This window comes from Nyctereutes procyonoides, unplaced genomic scaffold (assembly GCF_905146905.1).
Source record: "Nyctereutes procyonoides isolate TBG_1078 unplaced genomic scaffold, NYPRO_anot_genome, whole genome shotgun sequence".
Taxonomy (NCBI): domain Eukaryota; kingdom Metazoa; phylum Chordata; class Mammalia; order Carnivora; family Canidae; genus Nyctereutes; species Nyctereutes procyonoides.
The window spans coordinates 21978579-21996872 of NW_026575043.1; the positions used below are offsets into that span (position 1 = coordinate 21978579).

General features: G+C 37.6%; 1 long non-coding RNA gene across 1 annotated transcript in view; it reads right to left on the reverse strand.

Moving 5' to 3' along the window:
- LOC129508101 (uncharacterized) overlaps positions 1–17761 on the reverse strand; it is a 63901-nt gene extending 46140 nt beyond the window's left edge. The window contains exon 1 of the long non-coding RNA XR_008664133.1: positions 17684–17761. This is a non-coding gene — a long non-coding RNA (uncharacterized LOC129508101). The remainder of the gene's footprint in view (positions 1–17683) is intronic.
- Positions 17762–18294: the final 533 nt, after the last annotated feature.

The following is an 18294-nucleotide window of genomic DNA, read 5'->3' on the forward strand; positions in this document are numbered from 1 at the left end:
CTCTTTATAGATTTTGGATACTAATCCTTTATCAGATATGTCATTTGCAAACATCTTCTCCCATTCCAAAGGCTGCCTTTTAGTTTTGTTGATTATTCCTTTGCTGTGCTGAAGGTTTTTATCTTGATGAAGTCCCAATAGTTCATTTTGTTTCCCTTGCCGCTGGTGACATGTCTAAGAAGTGGCTATGGCCAAGATCAAAGAGGTTTCTGCCCTTGTCCTTTTCTAGGATTTGATGGTTTCCTGTCTCACATTTAGGTCATCTATCCATTTTGAATTTATTTTTGTGTATGGTATAAGAAAGTGGTCCAGTTTCATTCTTCTGCATATTGCTGTCCAATTTTCCCAACACTATTTGTTGAAGACTGCTTTCCATTGGATATTCTTTCCTGCTTTGCCGAAAATTAGTTGACCATATGGTTGTGGGTCCATTTCTGGGTTCTTTACTCTGTTCCGTGTATCTGTTTTTGTGCCAGTACCATACTCTCTTGATGACTACAGCTTTGAAACATAGCTTGAAATCTAGAATCATAATGTCTCCAGTTTTGTTTTTCTCTTCCAAAGCAATTTTGGGTCCCTATTCAGGGTCTTTTGAGGTTCTATACAAATTTTAGGATTGTTTGTTTTAGCTTGTGAAAAATGCTCATGGTATTTTGATAGAGATTGCATTAAATGTGTAGACTGCTTTGGGTATTAGAGACATTTTAACAATGTTTGTTCTTTCAATCCATGAACATAGGATGCTTTTTCATTTCTTTGCACCGTCTTCAATTTCTTTCATAAGTGTTGTATAGTTTTCAGAGTACAGATCTTTTACTTCTTTAGATTTATTCCTAGATATCTTATTGTTTTGGTGCAGCTGCAAATGGGATTCTTTGATTTCTTTTTCTGCTGCTTTGTTATTGGTATATAGAAATGCAGCAGATTTCTGCACATTGACTTTATGTCATGTGACTTTGCTGAATTCATATGTGAGTTCAATTTTTGGTGGAATCCTTCCAGTTTCCACAAAGTATCATGTCATCTGCAAATAGTGAAAGTTTGGCTTTCCCATTGCCAATTTGGATGTTGAGAAATGCATTTTAGATGTGAGAAATGATGTGAGTACAAGAATGAAGACTGGTAGAGGTAGGCAACCATTGGAGCAACAGAAGCATATCACGAAAGACACAGAAGCTAACACAGTGGTTCTCAATTGCAAGTGAGAGAAGAGGAGTGTGAAGTAAAATTAGCTAGGAAGTTTCCTAAAATACATATGCTATCACTTCCAACCAGAGCACAACCTAAGAGATGGGTATGATTTGATAGACCTTCCCAGGTGATTCTGATGCCCCATGCCATTCTAATGGGTAAGAGGTCAGTGGTTTTCAAAATGCAGCCCATGTGCATCTACATCACCTGGTAACTTAATAGAAATGCAAATGTGTATGCCCCATCTCCAATGAACTGAGATAGAAACTCAGCAATCTGTGTGTTAACAAGATGTCCCTGTGCATCTGATGCATGGTAAATCTGAGAATTCTGGGCAGGAGGCCAGTACTTGGGGAGCTTTTAACAATTCTCCTGGGCAGGTATCTCAGCATGTATTTTTTTAAAAGATTATATTTATTTATTTTAAAGAGAGAGACAGCGAGTGCAAGTGGGAGGAGGGGCAGGAGAGAGATAATCTAAAGCAGGCTCTGTGCCCAGGACAGAGCCTGATGTGCGGCTCAGCCTCATGACCCTGAGATCATGACCTGAGCCAAAAATCAAGAGTGGGATGCTTAACCAACTGAGTCCCCCAGATACCTCTCAGCATGTATTTTTAAAAGGAAGAAAATACTGATACCTGCTACAATGTGGATGAACCTTGAAAACATGCTAGGTGAAGTAAGCCACTCACAAAAGGCAATATATTGTATGTCCACATTTATATAAAATACTCAGGATACATAAATCAGTAGAGATCAAAAGCAGATTGGGAATTGCCTAATGAGGTTTTTTGGAAGGCAATGAAATGTTTTGGAACCAAACAGTGTGGTGGTTACACAACATTGTGAATGTACTAAATGCAACTGAACTGTACACAGTGGTTCATTTTAGGGGATGCCTGTCTCAATTGGAAGAGCATGTGACTCTTGACCTCAAAGTTGTTGAGTTCAAGCCCCATGTTGGGTGTAGAGATTACTAACTAACTAACTAAATCAATAAATAAATCCTTAAAAAATTTTTAAAAAGAAAATACAGTGGTTTAATACATTTTGCAAATTTCACCTCCATAAAAAATAAAAACTAAAAAATATATAGAAGCCCTTCTAATAAGAGCACATGGTGAGAATGAGCTCACATGTATGATTTTACTGCCAACATTGCACTATGATCCTGGACTGTTGGTTTTCTCCATGTGTGCCGGTTCCCACTCTCCTATATCAAGCAGAGAGACTGGCTTTGTCTCTCTTACCTCAAATTTAAGTTTGTGGCTTAAAGCCAAAGTCTTCTGTAAAAGTCTAAGGAATTTTCAATGGTCATGTCACGGGTTGATGAAGAAGAGGAAAAACTGAAGAGAAAGTTTGAGGGTCCCTGGAGACATGCAAAAGATATTTTCCCCTAGGCTAAGTGGAAACAAGGGACTTTGGGTCCAAGAGAATAACAATTAGACCATATTCCCTGGTGGTCCCTTTGGGAAGATGACAGACCTTCACATCATTGAAAGGTAGTCCCACCTCTGCAATAACTACTGGGTACCTTGAATATCATGTAGGCTCAATCAATGCAGCTTCTAGCAGAAACTGTTATCCTTTGGATCAGAGGATCCATCTTCTCACTATCACATAAGCTTGTGACCCTAGAGAGGGAAATAGTCTTAAAGTTTGCATTAGACAGGATAGGAGCTTTGAACAGAATTTAGGTTGAATTTAAGTTGATATTTAAAGATTAAGAAATGTGAGTCTTCTTAGAGCACACCCATGTAGACTGTGTTAATAGAACCACCTTGGGACGCCTGGGTGGCTCAGCAGTTGAGCACCTGCCTTTGGGCCAGGGTATGATCCTGGAGTCCTGGGATCAGGTCCTGCATTGAGCTCCCTGCATGGAGCCTGCTTCTCTCTCTGCCTGTGTCTCTACCTCTCTCTGTGTGTGTGTGTCTCTCATGAATATACAAATAATTTTTTAAAAAAAAATAAAGCTGATTCTTTAAAAAAAAAAAAAATAGAAGCACCTTGCAGAGACCAAAGTAATGGAGCTAATATAATAGTTCATCTTTACTTTAGGCTGTAGGCTATAGGACTACATCTGGAGTGTTGTGGCTAGGAACATTGATGAAGTTAGCTAAAAATAACCCTTGTAATGATTACAGTAGTGGTTAACATTTGCCATGCCCTAGAAATTCTTTTAAGCACTTATGCCATTATCTTCCACTGCCTTACCTTACATTACATTATCCTTAATGCCATCTTACAAATTTAGAAACCCATTTAACCAATATGGCAAGTGACAGAGCTAAGGCCTTAAGGCTTCTAGATCGCAACCTGAGCCAAAGGCAGATGCTCAACCACTGAGCCACACAGGTGCCCTTGGAGTCTCTTTTATAAGGACACTAATCCCATTCATGAAAGCTCCACTCTCATGACCTAATCACTTCCCAAAGCCTCCCCCCCCCCAAATACCAACATAGGTTTCAACATATGAATTTGGTGAGGACACAATTAGTTTATAGCACCTGCTGATATGTTAAGAGCTATACACATTTTTTTACTTCAGAGCCAGATCACACATTTTCACCCTCTCATCTGAAACAACTGGGGAAAATGAACAAAATACGTGAAACAATGGTTTTCGGACAATAGATAACATCACAAGCAAGTCATCCCAGAGAGAAGGGAAACAAAGTGATGCCTTCAATTACCTCCAACTTACTGCTTGGAGAAATATTCCAGACCATGACACAGAAAGGAGGAGCTTGGTCAAAGCCCATTAATCTCTCTGAGTTGAGGACATAGAAGTAGGAGTCCAGGGAGGTCAAGGCAGCTCAGGTTCACAGGGCTGAGTATCAAAAGAGATAGCTGAACAATGAGACAATTCCAGAGACATGCAGATGGTCCTCCCCACATATATGGTCATGACAAAATTACTCAAGGGCAATGAGAAAACTACCCAAAAGGATTAGAAGAAACTATGACCATTAGAGGAAATTATGACATACCAGGTCAGGAACAGTGCCTGCTCCCACTCGTCAGAGTGGAGAACACTGTAATTCACAGAAAATAGTTATGGTATTCAGAAGCGCTTGGCTTTAATAATGGGGAAAATCAATATTAGACTAAACCCTGTTCTGACCATCCCAAACAAAGCCTGGAAACAACACGCAAAAGAAGCAAACTGTTTCTTTGATAAGTTAAACACATTCTAGAACAAAACTCAAGAATATTTATGGAATATAAAAATATCTAGCACCAATCAAGATAAAATGCACAAGGTCTGGCATCCAATGAATAATTACCAGGCATGCAAAGAAGCAAGAAAATGTAACTCATTATGAAGAAAAAAGCAATCCATCCAAAGTGACCCAGAAAAGACATTTACAATGAACAAAGACAAAGACACTAAAATAGTAATTATTACTATATGCCATATGTTCATGAGACTAAAGAAAAGACTGAACATGGTAAGACCCAAATCAAACTTCTAAAGAGAACAATACAATGTCTGAGATGCAAAATTTACTGGACAGAACTAATGGCAATTTAGACACTGCAGAAGAAAAAGATAAGTGAAATTGAAGACAAAAAAATATAAACTACCAAAAATCAAGCACATGCTGGGGAAAGAGGCTGAAAAAATGTACATAGTGCCAGTGGGTTGTGGGACAACTTCAAGAGATTAATGTATATGAAACTATGGTCTCCAAAGGAGAAAAGAGGTGATAGAAGATTTTTAAAAATGTGTTGAAAACTATGAGTCCACATATCCAAGAAGCTCTATAAACTTTGAGTATAAGAAACATGAAGAAAATTATCCACAGCACATCATAGTCAGATTGCCTAACACTAGGGGTAAGGTCAATATGTTACAAGTAACTGAACTGAAAAAGACGCATTACATACAAAAGAACAAAGAGGAGGAGGATGGCAGATTTCTCACGAGAAACAATGTAAGCCAGAAGACAGGGAAATAATACCTTTAAGGTGCTGAAAGAAAAAGATCCTATCAATGTATTTATTTTTTCTGTACTTTCTTTTTTTAGACAGGAAAAGTGCACACAAGCAAGAGAGGGGACAGGGGGAGGGAGAGAGAGAGAGAGAGAGAGAAAGAGAGAGAGACCCAAGTAGCCTCCATGCCCAGCATGGAGCACAGAGCCTGACATGGAAATCAATCTCACGACCCTGAGATCATGACCTTGAACCAAAATCAAGAGTCAAAGGCCCAACTGACTGAGCCATCCAGGCACCCCTCTATAATTCTTTACCCCTCCAAAAAAAGTCTTCAAAATTATTTACATTTCTGTATAAAATTATTTATACTTTTTTATTAAATTTTAAATAAGTATAAAATAAGTATACATGATTATTAAGTAAGTATACATGGGTCCATACTAATTGTATCTGCCTCCCATTGCTATTTTAACAATTACCATACACTTAGCAGTTAAAATAACAGAAATTCACGATCTTATAGTTCTGGATGTTGGAAGTCAAAGTCAGTCTTACTGGGCTAAAGTCAAGGTGTTGGTAGGGCTGTGTTCCCTCTGGAGGATGCGGAAAAATCTTCACCCTTGTCAGCTTCTAGAATATGCCACTCCAGTCTCATCTTCCATCGTCTCTTTCTCTTATTCTAACCCTCCTGTCTCTCTCTGAAAGGGACACTGATGATTGCAGTGGGCCCACCCAGATAATCTAGGATAATCTTTCATTTCAAGGTTCCCAAGTCACATCTGCAAAAATCCCTTTTGCCATATAAGGTAACACAGTTACAGGCTTTAAGGGTTAGGATATGGACATTTTTGGGAGGCTGCTTTCAGCCTATGCATATGAATAAATAATAGCATGAATTTTTAAACTAGGGAGAAAAGACAAATCAGAGTTAACATCACCAGTGAGAATTCATGACAGTAGAATGTACCCCTGATATGATGTTAAGAAGGGCACTCTGTCTCTGTGATATCTTTCCCAGAAACCCATAATTCCAGTCTTGTCGTGAAAAAAAAAATAAAATAAAATCTGACAAACTCATACTGTCACAGAGCAGAGGAGACTAAGGATAAATGAGGACGAAGTGCCACATAGTATCTAGGATGGGATCCTGGAATAGGAAAAACCTGTTAGTGGAAAACAAGGGAAATCTGGATAAAGTCTAGAGTTGAGTTATTAGTAATGCATTGATGTTAGTTCATTAGTTTGTCAAGTATACCAAGACGATGTGAGGTCTGAACATCAGGGAAACTGTGAGGGGCATTAAGGAGCTCTGTCTACTAATTTTATAACTTCTCTGTAAATCTTAAATGATTCTCAAATTTAAAAATTCAGGTGAAATGAAAACTATTCAAACATACAAAAGCTGAAAGAATACATCACCAGCAGACCTACACTACAAGAAGTGTTAACGGAAGTCTTGCAACTAGGAGGAACATGATACCACATGGACTACTGGTATACCTGTGGCCAAACAAAAGAACTAAAGGTACCAGAAATGGTTACTATATAAGTAAATATAATGACTCTTTTCCTATTATTTATATCTCTTTAAGAGACCATTAATAGGAGTTCCTGGGTGGCTCAGTAGGTTAAGTGTCTGCCTTCAGCTCAGGTCATGATCCTGGGGTCCTGGGATCAAGCACCACATCTGGCTCCCTGCTCAGTGGGGAGCCTGCTTTTCCCTCTCCTTCCTGCTGTTCTCTCTCTCATTATGTCTCTCTCTCAAATAAATAAATAAAATCTTTTAAAAAGAGATAATTAAGGGCAGCCCGGGTGGCTCAGCGGTTTAGTGCCACCTTCAGCCCAGGACGTGATCCTGGAGACCCAGGATGGAGCCCCACATCGGGCTCCCTGCATGGAGCCTGCTTCTCCCTCTGCCTGTGTCTCTGCCTCTCTTTCTCTCTGTGTCTCTCATGAATAAATAAATTAAATCTTTTTTAAAAAATAAAATAAAAAGAGATAATTAAAAATAATATATTATGGAATTTATAACACATGTAAGAATAAAAGATGGGAAAATCATGGCACAAAAGTCAGAGGAGGCAAGAGAAATGGAAGGATAGAGTTGCAAGGTTCTTTTTTTTTTTTTTTCTTTTTAGATATATTTATTTAGGGACTCCTGGGTGGTTTAGTGGTTGAGCATCTGCCTTCAGCTCAGGGCATGATCCCAGAGTTCCAGAATTGAGTCTTGCCTTGGGCTCCCCTCGGGGATCCTGCTTCTCCCTCTGCCTATGTCTCAGCCTCTGTGTGTGTGTCTCTCTCGTGAATAAATAAATACAATCTTTTTAAAATTTTTTATTTATTTATTTTAGATAATGTGAGTGGGGGAAGGGGCAGAGAGAGAGGAAGTCAAGCAGACTCCCCACTGAGTAAGGAGGCCAATGTGGGGCTCCATCCAAGGACCCTGAGATTATGACCTGAGCCAAAACCAAGAACTGGATGCTTGACTGAGTGAGCACCCACGCGCCCCTACAGTTGTGGGGTTCCGATGCTATATGTGGACTGGTACAATATCGCTTGACTGTAGAGAGTAATAAAAGTCAAAGATGTATACTATGAATTCTAAGCAGGCACAAAAATAACAACAAAAAAGTTATAGCTAAAAAAAAAAGTTATAGCTAATAAAAGCCAGTAAAAGGGAAAATGTAATAAAAGGTGAGAAAATATAGTCATAACTCCAAAAAGAAGAAAAAAAGGAGGAAGAAGGTAAATGGACAATAACAGAAGGGGGAAAAAAAGGAGAAAATAGCTAGGTACTAGATTTATGCCCATACATATCAATAATCTGATTAAATGGCAGAGATTGGATTAAAGATAAATAATGTCCAACTATATGCTGCCTTCAAGAAACTCACTAAGTAAAGAAACACAAACCAAGTTAGGAGTAAAAGGATGGAAAAAATATCGTGCTAACACTAATCAAAAGAAGGCTGGAGTGCCTATATTAATATCAGACAAGGCAGATTTCAGAGCAATGAATATTACTGGCAATAAGGAACATCATTTAGGGGTGCCTGGGTGGCTCAGTCCGTTAAGGAACTGCCTACAGCTCAGGTCATGATCTCAGGGTCCTGGGATCCAGCCCCACATCCGGCTGTCTGATCAGTGGGGAGTCTGCTTCTCCTTCTCCTTCTCCCTCTGCTGGCCACTCCCCCTGCTTGTTCTCTCTCTCTCTCTCTCTCTCTCTCTGTCAAACAAATAAATAAAATCTTAAAAAAAAAAAAAACATAAGGCAGCCCAAGTGGCTCAGAGGTTTAGTGCTTCAGCCCAGGGCCTGAGCCTGGAGTTCCGGGATGGAGTCCCACGTCGGGCTCCCTGCAGGGAGCCTTCTTCTCCCTCTGCCTGTGTCTCTGCCTCTCTCTGTGTGTCTCTCATGAATAAATAAATAAATAATCTTTAAAAAAATAAAATAAAAAATCATCATTTTATAATGATAATGGAGTCAAGATAATTAAGAAAATATAAGAATCCTGAATATTTATGCATGTAATGTTGGATTTTCAACATACAAAAGCAAAAGCTGATAGAACTGCAAAGACAAGTAGAAAAATGCCCAGTGATAGTGAAAGACTTCAATATCCTTCTCTCAATAAGTGCTAGAACAAATAAACAGAAAATCAGTAAGGCGAGGGAAGACCTGAACAACACTATCAGCCAAATTAACGTCTAACTGAATTCATTTATAGGACACTTTATGCAAAAATCATAAAACACACATTTGTTTCAAGTGTACATATTACATTGTACAGACCATATTCTGGGCCATAAAACAGGTTTTGCCATGTTCTAAAGGATTTAAGTCATACAAACTACATTTTCTGACCACAATTAAAAAATCAACAACAGAAAGAGATCTGGAAAAAAAAATCCTCAAATATTTGAAAGCTAAATAATAGATTTCTATTCCATTTTAAAAGTATAGCAGTAATGGATAATTTATGTCTTCTTTAAATCAGTATATTTCCCCAGAGTAGCCAGGAAAGCAGCCATCATCAATATTCAATATTTTATTAATTGCTGAGGAGCAACTAATCTGGCTAAAACTCCAGAGGCCCACTCAACCCTCATACTCCATTTGGTTTTGGTCCCAAGGAGGTGTGTGTTTCTTGGGGTTAGGAGGGCAGTTTTCTGCCAAGAGTGACATCCTAATGGGGATGTCACATTGCCAAAGGTAGTCTGTGCTTCTCCCCTTCTTTCTTTTCGATCAGCTGTTACAACCAATTAGTAGCCTAGAATAAACTGACCAGTAGTCTTGACCACTAGTAGCCATGGCAGGAATAAGAGCAAAGGTGTTTGATCATTTTATTCTTCATAGGGCCAGAGCCATGAGCAGAAATCAGCGTTCATCTCCAGGGCTAAAAAACTGGTGGCTTGTCTGAGAGCAAAACTGAAAATCCTGTTGTTCGGGGGGATCTGTCTTTAGCCTTGTCATTTATTTAACAAAAACGTACTGAGCATTAACCATGTCCTGAGCCCTGTACTAGGCATTCAGAGTATATAAGCCACAGTTCCTGACTTACAGCTACTCATGAGGTGACGGGTGAAATCAGGTAATTGAGAAATTTTAAAAGGATGCAATAAGTTGTCACAGCAATCTAAGTGTGCTATGGGCTGCTACAGGAACACTAGGTACTTGGAATTTAAAGAAAGAACAGAAATAACATCATCAGGAACAAAAAAAAATAAGCTTAAGATGTCTATGTATTTAGTGTCCAGTACAGTGATGAGAACAGATTATTTAAATGTTGAAATGACTCAAAATGATGTCACTCAATACAGGCTCTCTTCTTCCATTTTGTTGGTGGTGGTGATGGTGGTAGTGGTGGTTGGTGGCATTTATTTCAATTCCTGAAATAAATCAGAACTTGTACAGCTGAATCAAAAACGTGCACAGGTGAGAATTTTCAGATTCCAATGAAAAATGTTCAGATCCCACTTTAATTACAGTTTCAGAGATGGTTTTCCCCTAAAATAATGTTAAAAATGCATGAAGAGTATGCCCTAAAGGAGGTTAATTACTATGGAACTGGAAGTCTTTTTCATCACAAGAGATTCTTTTCTCACTCAAACCTGCACTTGGATCAACCACAAAAAAAAAATAAATAAATAAAATAAAAATAAAAATCCTTGTTTGCAGAGCCTTTCCCTACCTAATTGCTCCCAGGCCAAAAAAAAAAAAAAAAAGCAGAAATATAATCATAGTATATAGGGTGGTTCAGCTGTGAACAATTTTTATATAATACAATAATACTGAATATTATTCAGCCAAAGTGTAGTAAAACTCCATTGCGAGAATGGAGAAAAGGGGAAAAAATCCTTATTTGCTGCAGAACAAAATAATCCCTAACCACAAAAATCCAGATATAAAGAAATTTACAAGTAAAAGTATTATCTAGAAATAAATGAATTAATGGCTAAAGGAATTAAAAGCAGTACCTTTGAGAAAGGTATGATGAGAGATACATCAGGGGTGAGCTAGTTTTCATTATAAGCTTTGCTATACTACTGACATCCTAAACTTTGTGTATAAAGTTAATAAAAAATTTAAATATTTTAGGTAAAAGAAATAAAAATTTTGAAAAAGAAAACTGCACAGCCTTGGCTGATCACAGAAAAGCTCTAGGGAAATACTTTCCTAACTGAAAAGTTTTCTCAGTGCCATGGTGACCGGCAATAGCTCTGCTCCCAGGAGTCATCTGGCCCTTGTCTCCACTGCAAACTACGCAAGGTGGCATGAAGAACATCACTTTTGTCCATTATATATTACACTTTGTAGATGTCTGAGAACTACTGAAGTCACTGATAGTTTCTGAGGTTTTAGAAGTATTTTGCTAGATTTCAGCAAGATATCATAAAAAGCCATTATTGCAGAATAACTACCTAATAACATATTCGTAGAGACACAAAATTGCATGTCAAAAAAGCTAATTAAAAGGTTTGTTTGGCCTAGCAGTGAGGTTCACCTTCATTACATCACTTGTTGGGCTTTAAGTCTGATCTTTTGCATTCTTCTGAAGCACTTAAATTTATTCACCCTTCCTCAACTCTACCGTGAGTTAGCTGTTTGCCCATACAACTGTGTAGACCACAATCCAGGATTCCCAATCAGCCATTCTCTTTATAGGCTTCTAAACTTTGTTGTACATTAGAATCATCTGGGGAGTTTCAAATGATCCCAATGCCCAGATTTCACACCACAGCAATTAAATGAGAATGTTGGAGTGTGGGAGCTAGGCATCAGTACATTTTAAAGATCCCAAGGTGATTCCAATGCATAGCAAAATTTGAGAACCACTGCAGTATCATAATTACTTCTTGGGAGTCAATTTTGCAAATATTAAATGGTGCCAACATACACACAAGCTGCTGTTCTCATTTTCCTTTGAGTGCCTGAATTTAGGGAAACTTTCTTTTATATGTCATATATTGCCGGTAGAAGACAGTCACAACTACTTTTGGGACAGGTTGCATTATGCGTGTTCTATTATGCATGTTGCATGCTGCGTGGAATTGATCTTCAGGGCCTCATGCTAGATGGATCCCGAACTGATTTCTATGGAAAATCTGGGTTGGGAAAAATACAAGTTCTACACTTGGTCCACCATAGGAGTCCTTTTTTGAGGCCCAACATAATCGTGAAGATTTACTCAGCATAAAAGTGATAATTCATTCTGAAGTTTCAGAACACTGGACATAGAGAGGAGCTCATACAAGCTTTCAGAGAGGAAAGCAAGACAGATAAAGAGGTCCCGTATGAAAAGGTCTGTTATCAGAATATCTTTGCTTTCTTAATAGTAACACTGGTAGCCAGAAGATAATTGAGAGGCACACCATCTCAAAAATTTACTTTCTATACACAATGTTTAGAAAGACACTGAAGATATGCTTTACAAAACAAATAAGTAAATCAAGAAAGAGAATGACACATAACATAGGAAACCAGATTTCTAACACTAGAGTGAGGCAAAGAGAGTACCTATCACCTACCAATGGTGAAGCTGGCACCAATAGAAGGCAACAGGTCAAGATAAAAGGTTTAAGGAGAGACTTCTTTTGGAAGATAAAATGATAAACTACCTCATGCAGATGAATGTATTGAGAGGAGGTTTAGACAAATGGTGAAGAATTTAGGATTGAGTTAGTAATAAGTACATGGAAAACTTACCAAGCAAACAAGAACCTCATAATCACTAGGAAAAAAAAAAAACAAAGAAGCCATATAGGAGAGAAAAGTAATCACAATTACTACATAGTTTGGCTCTTAATAGCAAAAAAGGATCAGAATAATTAAATTCTGAATAGTAATCTACTTAGAATTATAACATGACCATATTAGAATGAAGGGACAGGAAAAGTTGGATGGAGGGGAAGGAAGTGTGATAAATCCTCATCTTCAAGAGTGGGAAGCCAATAGGCCAATACCTAAAACCCAAGAGTTAAAAAACAAAAAGAAGTATATTATCTTGAACTATGGAAGGCAGTACCAAAATCAGCTAAAAGAGCTGAAAGTACCTGACATGGCAGGGGAGACATGTTGAAGATTGCTCCTTGCCTTGACAAATCTCAAAATATCAGTTGGCTCTTTATATCACATACGTGTAGAACTTTAATAAAAACTTAAAATTTTTAAAGTTCTGAGGATTTTTATTTATTTGCCTGCTTTGTAATGTTAAGGTGAACTTCAGCTACCACTCCCAAAAAATAATCAGTATGATATGCATTTCCAACAAATATTCTGTGGAGTAGATTCCTGCAATGGAATTCATGCTACGAGGTTGGCACTGGCAAACTAGCAACTTCCAAAGAGAAGCCAACCGCATATGGTTTGCTTTCATTTATATCTTTTGTGAGGGTTCAACTTGAATACAGTTTTTATACATATTACAATTCCAGCATAGAGCCTCAAGAATTTGGCTAGCCAATGATTTTGAGGGTCTGTGCTGATTAGTTAACTTTTTAAATTGTCATATGTTGACTAATAGCCCATGTTATTAAGCCCTATGTAACATAACTATAGCAATATAAAGTATCTTAATCTCAGAACATTATCGGTCCTTCTATTAGATTTATTAGATATTTCCTATTAGTTGAAAATAAGCTATTACTACCCATTGGGGAATATTCTGGGAACTAAATTTAAGGAACCACTAACAGGAAAAGGAAAGCGGAGGGAGAAGAAGCAAGAGGATGAAGGTAAAGAGAAAGGCTGGACAACTTTGACAAGTCAGCCTATGCAACTGGTGCATGAAAATCATCCATTTCACATGGAATACTGTCTCTGGTTCTCCTTATAATTTACATCTATTTGTCCCCATTTTTGCTGTTACATTTACAAATCCTCTTTCCATACTCAACCTTTGCATTTTCTCCATGTTCTGCTCTATGATGACATTGAACTCAGTCATATTTCAGTTAAAAATTCATTCAGCTTCACTCATTCTTCAGAACATTAACTTTTTCCCCCTAAATTAATCTCCCTCCTTGTTATAATTTGCACACACTCCCTCTTTAGAGAAAAAAAACAATAATCACCACTTTCCATTGCCTGCATTGTGTACCTTTCTTTCTTACTACTTTTCTGGCTCACTGAGCATCTTTTTCTAAAGGTATAAGCTTCTTTCTTGTCAATTAAAATCAGCAAGACTATCAATGATCTGTCCTAGCCTATACTGCAGAGTTATTTACTGAAATACACTGTTAACCAGAATTTATCTAATAAAACAATTTCACAAAGGAGGTTATACGGTATTTATTTACACACATATGAATAAGAAATGAAGCATTCAAAATTTTCTTTCTAATCCAAGCAAAAAAAAAAAAAAGTCAACAAAAGTTCCAGTCAGATTATAAGATTTTTTTTCCTGTGCTAACTTACCACAAAGGGACCCAAGACCCTGAATTTCACCATGAATATAGCTTTACATGGTTTCAGTTGTACTCCAACAGACTATGAGATAAATGAAAAACAGTAACTCAATAAACAAGATACCAAAGTCCCTATTTCCTCATTGTGCTGAATGGCACCCTTAAATCCTTTAAATGAAAAGGGTATGCAAACTATACACGTGAATGCATGCGTTTTCTTTGGAAGATGTACCACAGCCTTTATGATTTTATTAGGTTCTCATTCCAGTACTCCACATAGATTGAGAATTACTGGCATAAGGTAAAAATAATTACACTGAGCATTAAAACTAATTTAAAATGTAACATCAAGTTAAAACAGTCACCATAAAGATGATACTAAATTGACCACAAAAGACAAAAACTATTTTTTTGACAAAAAACTATTTTTAAAAATATTTTAATAAAGAAAAATTGGTAATAAGCATTTGACCTGTTGTACATAGATTTCATGTAGTTTTCTATAATTATGGTGTATTTCGCCTCCAAAAAAATGCTTTTTAAAAAACTCTACATCCCAACAGAAAGAGAAACCAGTGTTTGCAGTCCCTGAATAAATCTTAAAGGACTAGAAATTTAAAAAAAAAAAAGGGGGGTTCAAGAAATAAAAGCATGATGTGTTTCCATGCGTAGGGATGAGTTTAAAATGTGGTTTTATTCTTAGTCCTCCTTGGAATACTTAAACTGTGGTGTGTGAAACCCTGGGGTAGGTAGTGGCCATAACTGACTGAGACTCTCTCCTGTTCTCAGACTCCAGGAAGCATTCCTAAATCCTTAGAATGCACTTTCCTTTTCTTCACACTAATTCAAATTCTATTTCTGTTACTTGCATCCAAAAAGTTTTAATTTGTGCATCTAGAAAGCTTATTTATTTTTGTTTAAGATTTTATTTATTTACTCATGAGAGACAGAGAGAGAGAGGCAGAGACGCAGGCAGAGGGAGAAGCAGACTCCCTATGGGGAGCCCGATGAGAGACTCGATCCCAGGACCCCAGGATCATAACCTGAGCCGAAGGCACACAGTCAACCACTGAGCCAACCCAGGCGCCCCCATCTAGAAAGTTTAAGTGAATCAACTGAAAACTGTTATTTATTTTTAAAATTTTGAAGTAATACCAAACTTACGAAAAGGTTGCAAGTACAATACAAAAAACTTCTTTACTAAACCACTGGAGAATAGTTTTTGTTATGATAATCCTCACCTCTGAACAGTCTGGTAAATATTTTCTATAAACCGGACATTCCCCAACATAAAAATAATATAAATATAAAAACCTCCACCTCCTTGCTTCATAGATAATGACCTTGCCCTACCAGCCTAGTGGCTTTAGGATAGAATTTTTCAGCAACAAAAGAGTAAGGACTATTAAATATTTCTTAAATCTTAGAAAGATATATGGATACAAAACAAATTACACTTTTCTCTTTGAGTTTTTAATGGCACATGATTGATCACTAGGAAATACAGTTTGCAAGTATAAATTTCATAAGAGATGGTTGCCAGAAAAAAAAAATGCTATTGCATGTCAGAAACTTTCTGCCCCGGAATTTTTCTCACTGAAATAATTTTATAACATAATTTTTGATATTTCAAATTTTCTTGGAAATACATAAAAAATATTAAAACAGGGGCACCTGGGTGGCTTAGTTGGTTAAGTGTCCAACTCCTGATTTTGGCTCAGGTCACGATCTCTGGGTCATGAGATGGAGCCCTGCATCCAGCTCTGTACTCAGTGTGGAGTCTGCTTGAGAGTCTCTCTCACCCTTTCCTTCTGCCCCTCCCTCACTCACTCTCTAAATAAATAACATCTTAAATATATATATAATATATATATAATATTAAATATATATATAAACAAGAGTCATTATGCATAACTACTGATGCCTTTCCTGAACACCAGCAATAATCAGAAAACAACTCTAACTCAGATCTGACTTCTGAACTCCAAACTTATTTTTCCAACTCCCTACTTAATATATTAATTTGTATTTCTTACAATCATTTTACACTTAATACATTCAAAATTAAACTTTTGATTTATAATCCACCAAATACATTTTCTGTTCTCTCAAATGCTCCCCACCCAGCCCTCAGTCTTCCTCAGCCCAGAAAAACTTAAAGCCAGCCCTAATTCTTCCCCTTTCTTAACTCCCCCTAATAGCTCATTAGGAACATCTTACTCCCAAAATATACCCCAAATCTGTCCACTTTGCTCTCCTCCACTATTCTATTAGCCAGGCTCCGCCATCTCCAAGAACACCAATATGGTGCCCACATTGGCTCTCCACCTCTATACTTTCTATCTCTCCAATTAATCTTCCACACCAGAGACATCTTTGTAACACTCGAAGTAAATCAGGCTGTTATTCATTAAATAAATGAAGACACAGGAAGTTTTACAATTTAAAAAACTAGTTCAAAAACTACCTGTTTTTTAAGAGAAAATATCTAAAAATCTTATCTGGGATGCTTTCTAGAATATCTGAAGGATTTGGAACTTTTGCATGTCCTCACCAACATGCATTGGATTCCAGTCTATTGCATTGGATTCCAGTCTATTGCAATACTAGGGGCCTGATAGATGCCAAGGAAAAATTTAGAGATGCAGCTATCTACATGCAATTCATTCATATGAGGGAAATATAGCCCATAGTCTAGTCAACAAAGGCAAAGACAAGAATTACAGGAGAGGGGAGTGACAGGACAAATGATAACTGCAATGGACCAGGTGAATCATACTTTATACTTTCCAACTAAAATGATTAGTCAGAAAATAGTAGTCAGTTTAGGTCATCTGCACTTGAGCAAGTTGACCAGGGGATCTGAAAACAAATGTTAGCTGTTTCTGGGTTTTCCAAAAACCAAAGGCATTGAACTCTGCAGTGTAAGTGACAGGCTGCCAATGTCCTTCCTCCATCTTGACTAGGTCAGGTCTCACCAATTCTCTCCATACAACTTTTCTGATACGAGAATTTCAAAAGCTACTTTAATATTTTGCAAAGAGCTAATTCAAAGTGAGTCTTTCAAGGCTAACAGTTTACTCTCAGACTATACTTGCAGTAATAATGTTCTCTTCTAATTCAAAAAAGATCATGCCATCACCGAATATACCCTGCCCTCCTTCAGCTGGGAGTTTGGTTAAGCATTTACCTCCACCACCCTGCACCTTACCTGTCCCCGCCTGTGAAAGTCTGCTCAACTCTGATCTGCTCTCGGAGCTTCTCAGAACCCCTCCTCAGTTTTGAGGGGATTCTCTGTCTCTTTCCTACTTCTCCTTGATTGCACTACAATGATAGCACAAATAACTGCCTGGACCTCAGAAAGAAATCCACCTGAGCTCAGTGGAAACCTTAAACCAGAAACACTGCTGAGATGCAGATGAAGTCTGAAGCAGCTGGCTCCCTGTCAAAACCAACGTGAGGGACTTGCTGCCACAGCCCAGTCCTGCAGCCCCTGTGACCCAAAGTCAGCCACAGCTTTATGTCTTTACAACAGCCCTGGAGAGAAGGCATTACCTCTCTGGCCCATTCCTATAAGACATGGGGCTTTCAGGGCTGCTGGCTAGTAGTTAAATCTATGAATATCAAGTTAACTTTCCAAGTCAACTTACCTGGTTATCTGAATCTCACAGTAGATGGGAAGATGCTGAGGGCAGAGGTACTGTTTTATTCTCTTTGGTCTCCCCTAGTCCTAAGCACAAACGGATGCTCAAGAACTGTGGTTGAATCTAATTGTCTTAACTCTGACTTAACACCTCCATTTGGAAGGCTAATACATATTTTATACCAGTTGCATCACATTATATTTTGATATAATTACTACAGTGTTTTAAGAGGCATATTATCCATGATGAAACATTCTTCATTCCCACCACACTCAACTGTTCCTGTTTTAGGCTTTAGTTTTATCAAGCCAAATACCTAGAATTTATCCATAATTTTTATCTTTCCTTCATCTCCCAAATCCATCCTTTCATCCTAAGGCCTTATAGGCTGTCTATCCAAAATACATGCCAGTTTGAACTAATTCTCTTCATCTTTTCTGCTCCATTTGGTTCAGGTTCATCTCTTATCTGAACTACTACATTGATCCCCTAACTACTCTTTGCCTCTTTGATCCATTTTCTAGAATATATCCAGAATATATATGTTTAAATGGGCTTGAGATCAGCAATTAGGATTAATTGATATGAATATGAATTCATATGAATCCAAAAGAAGC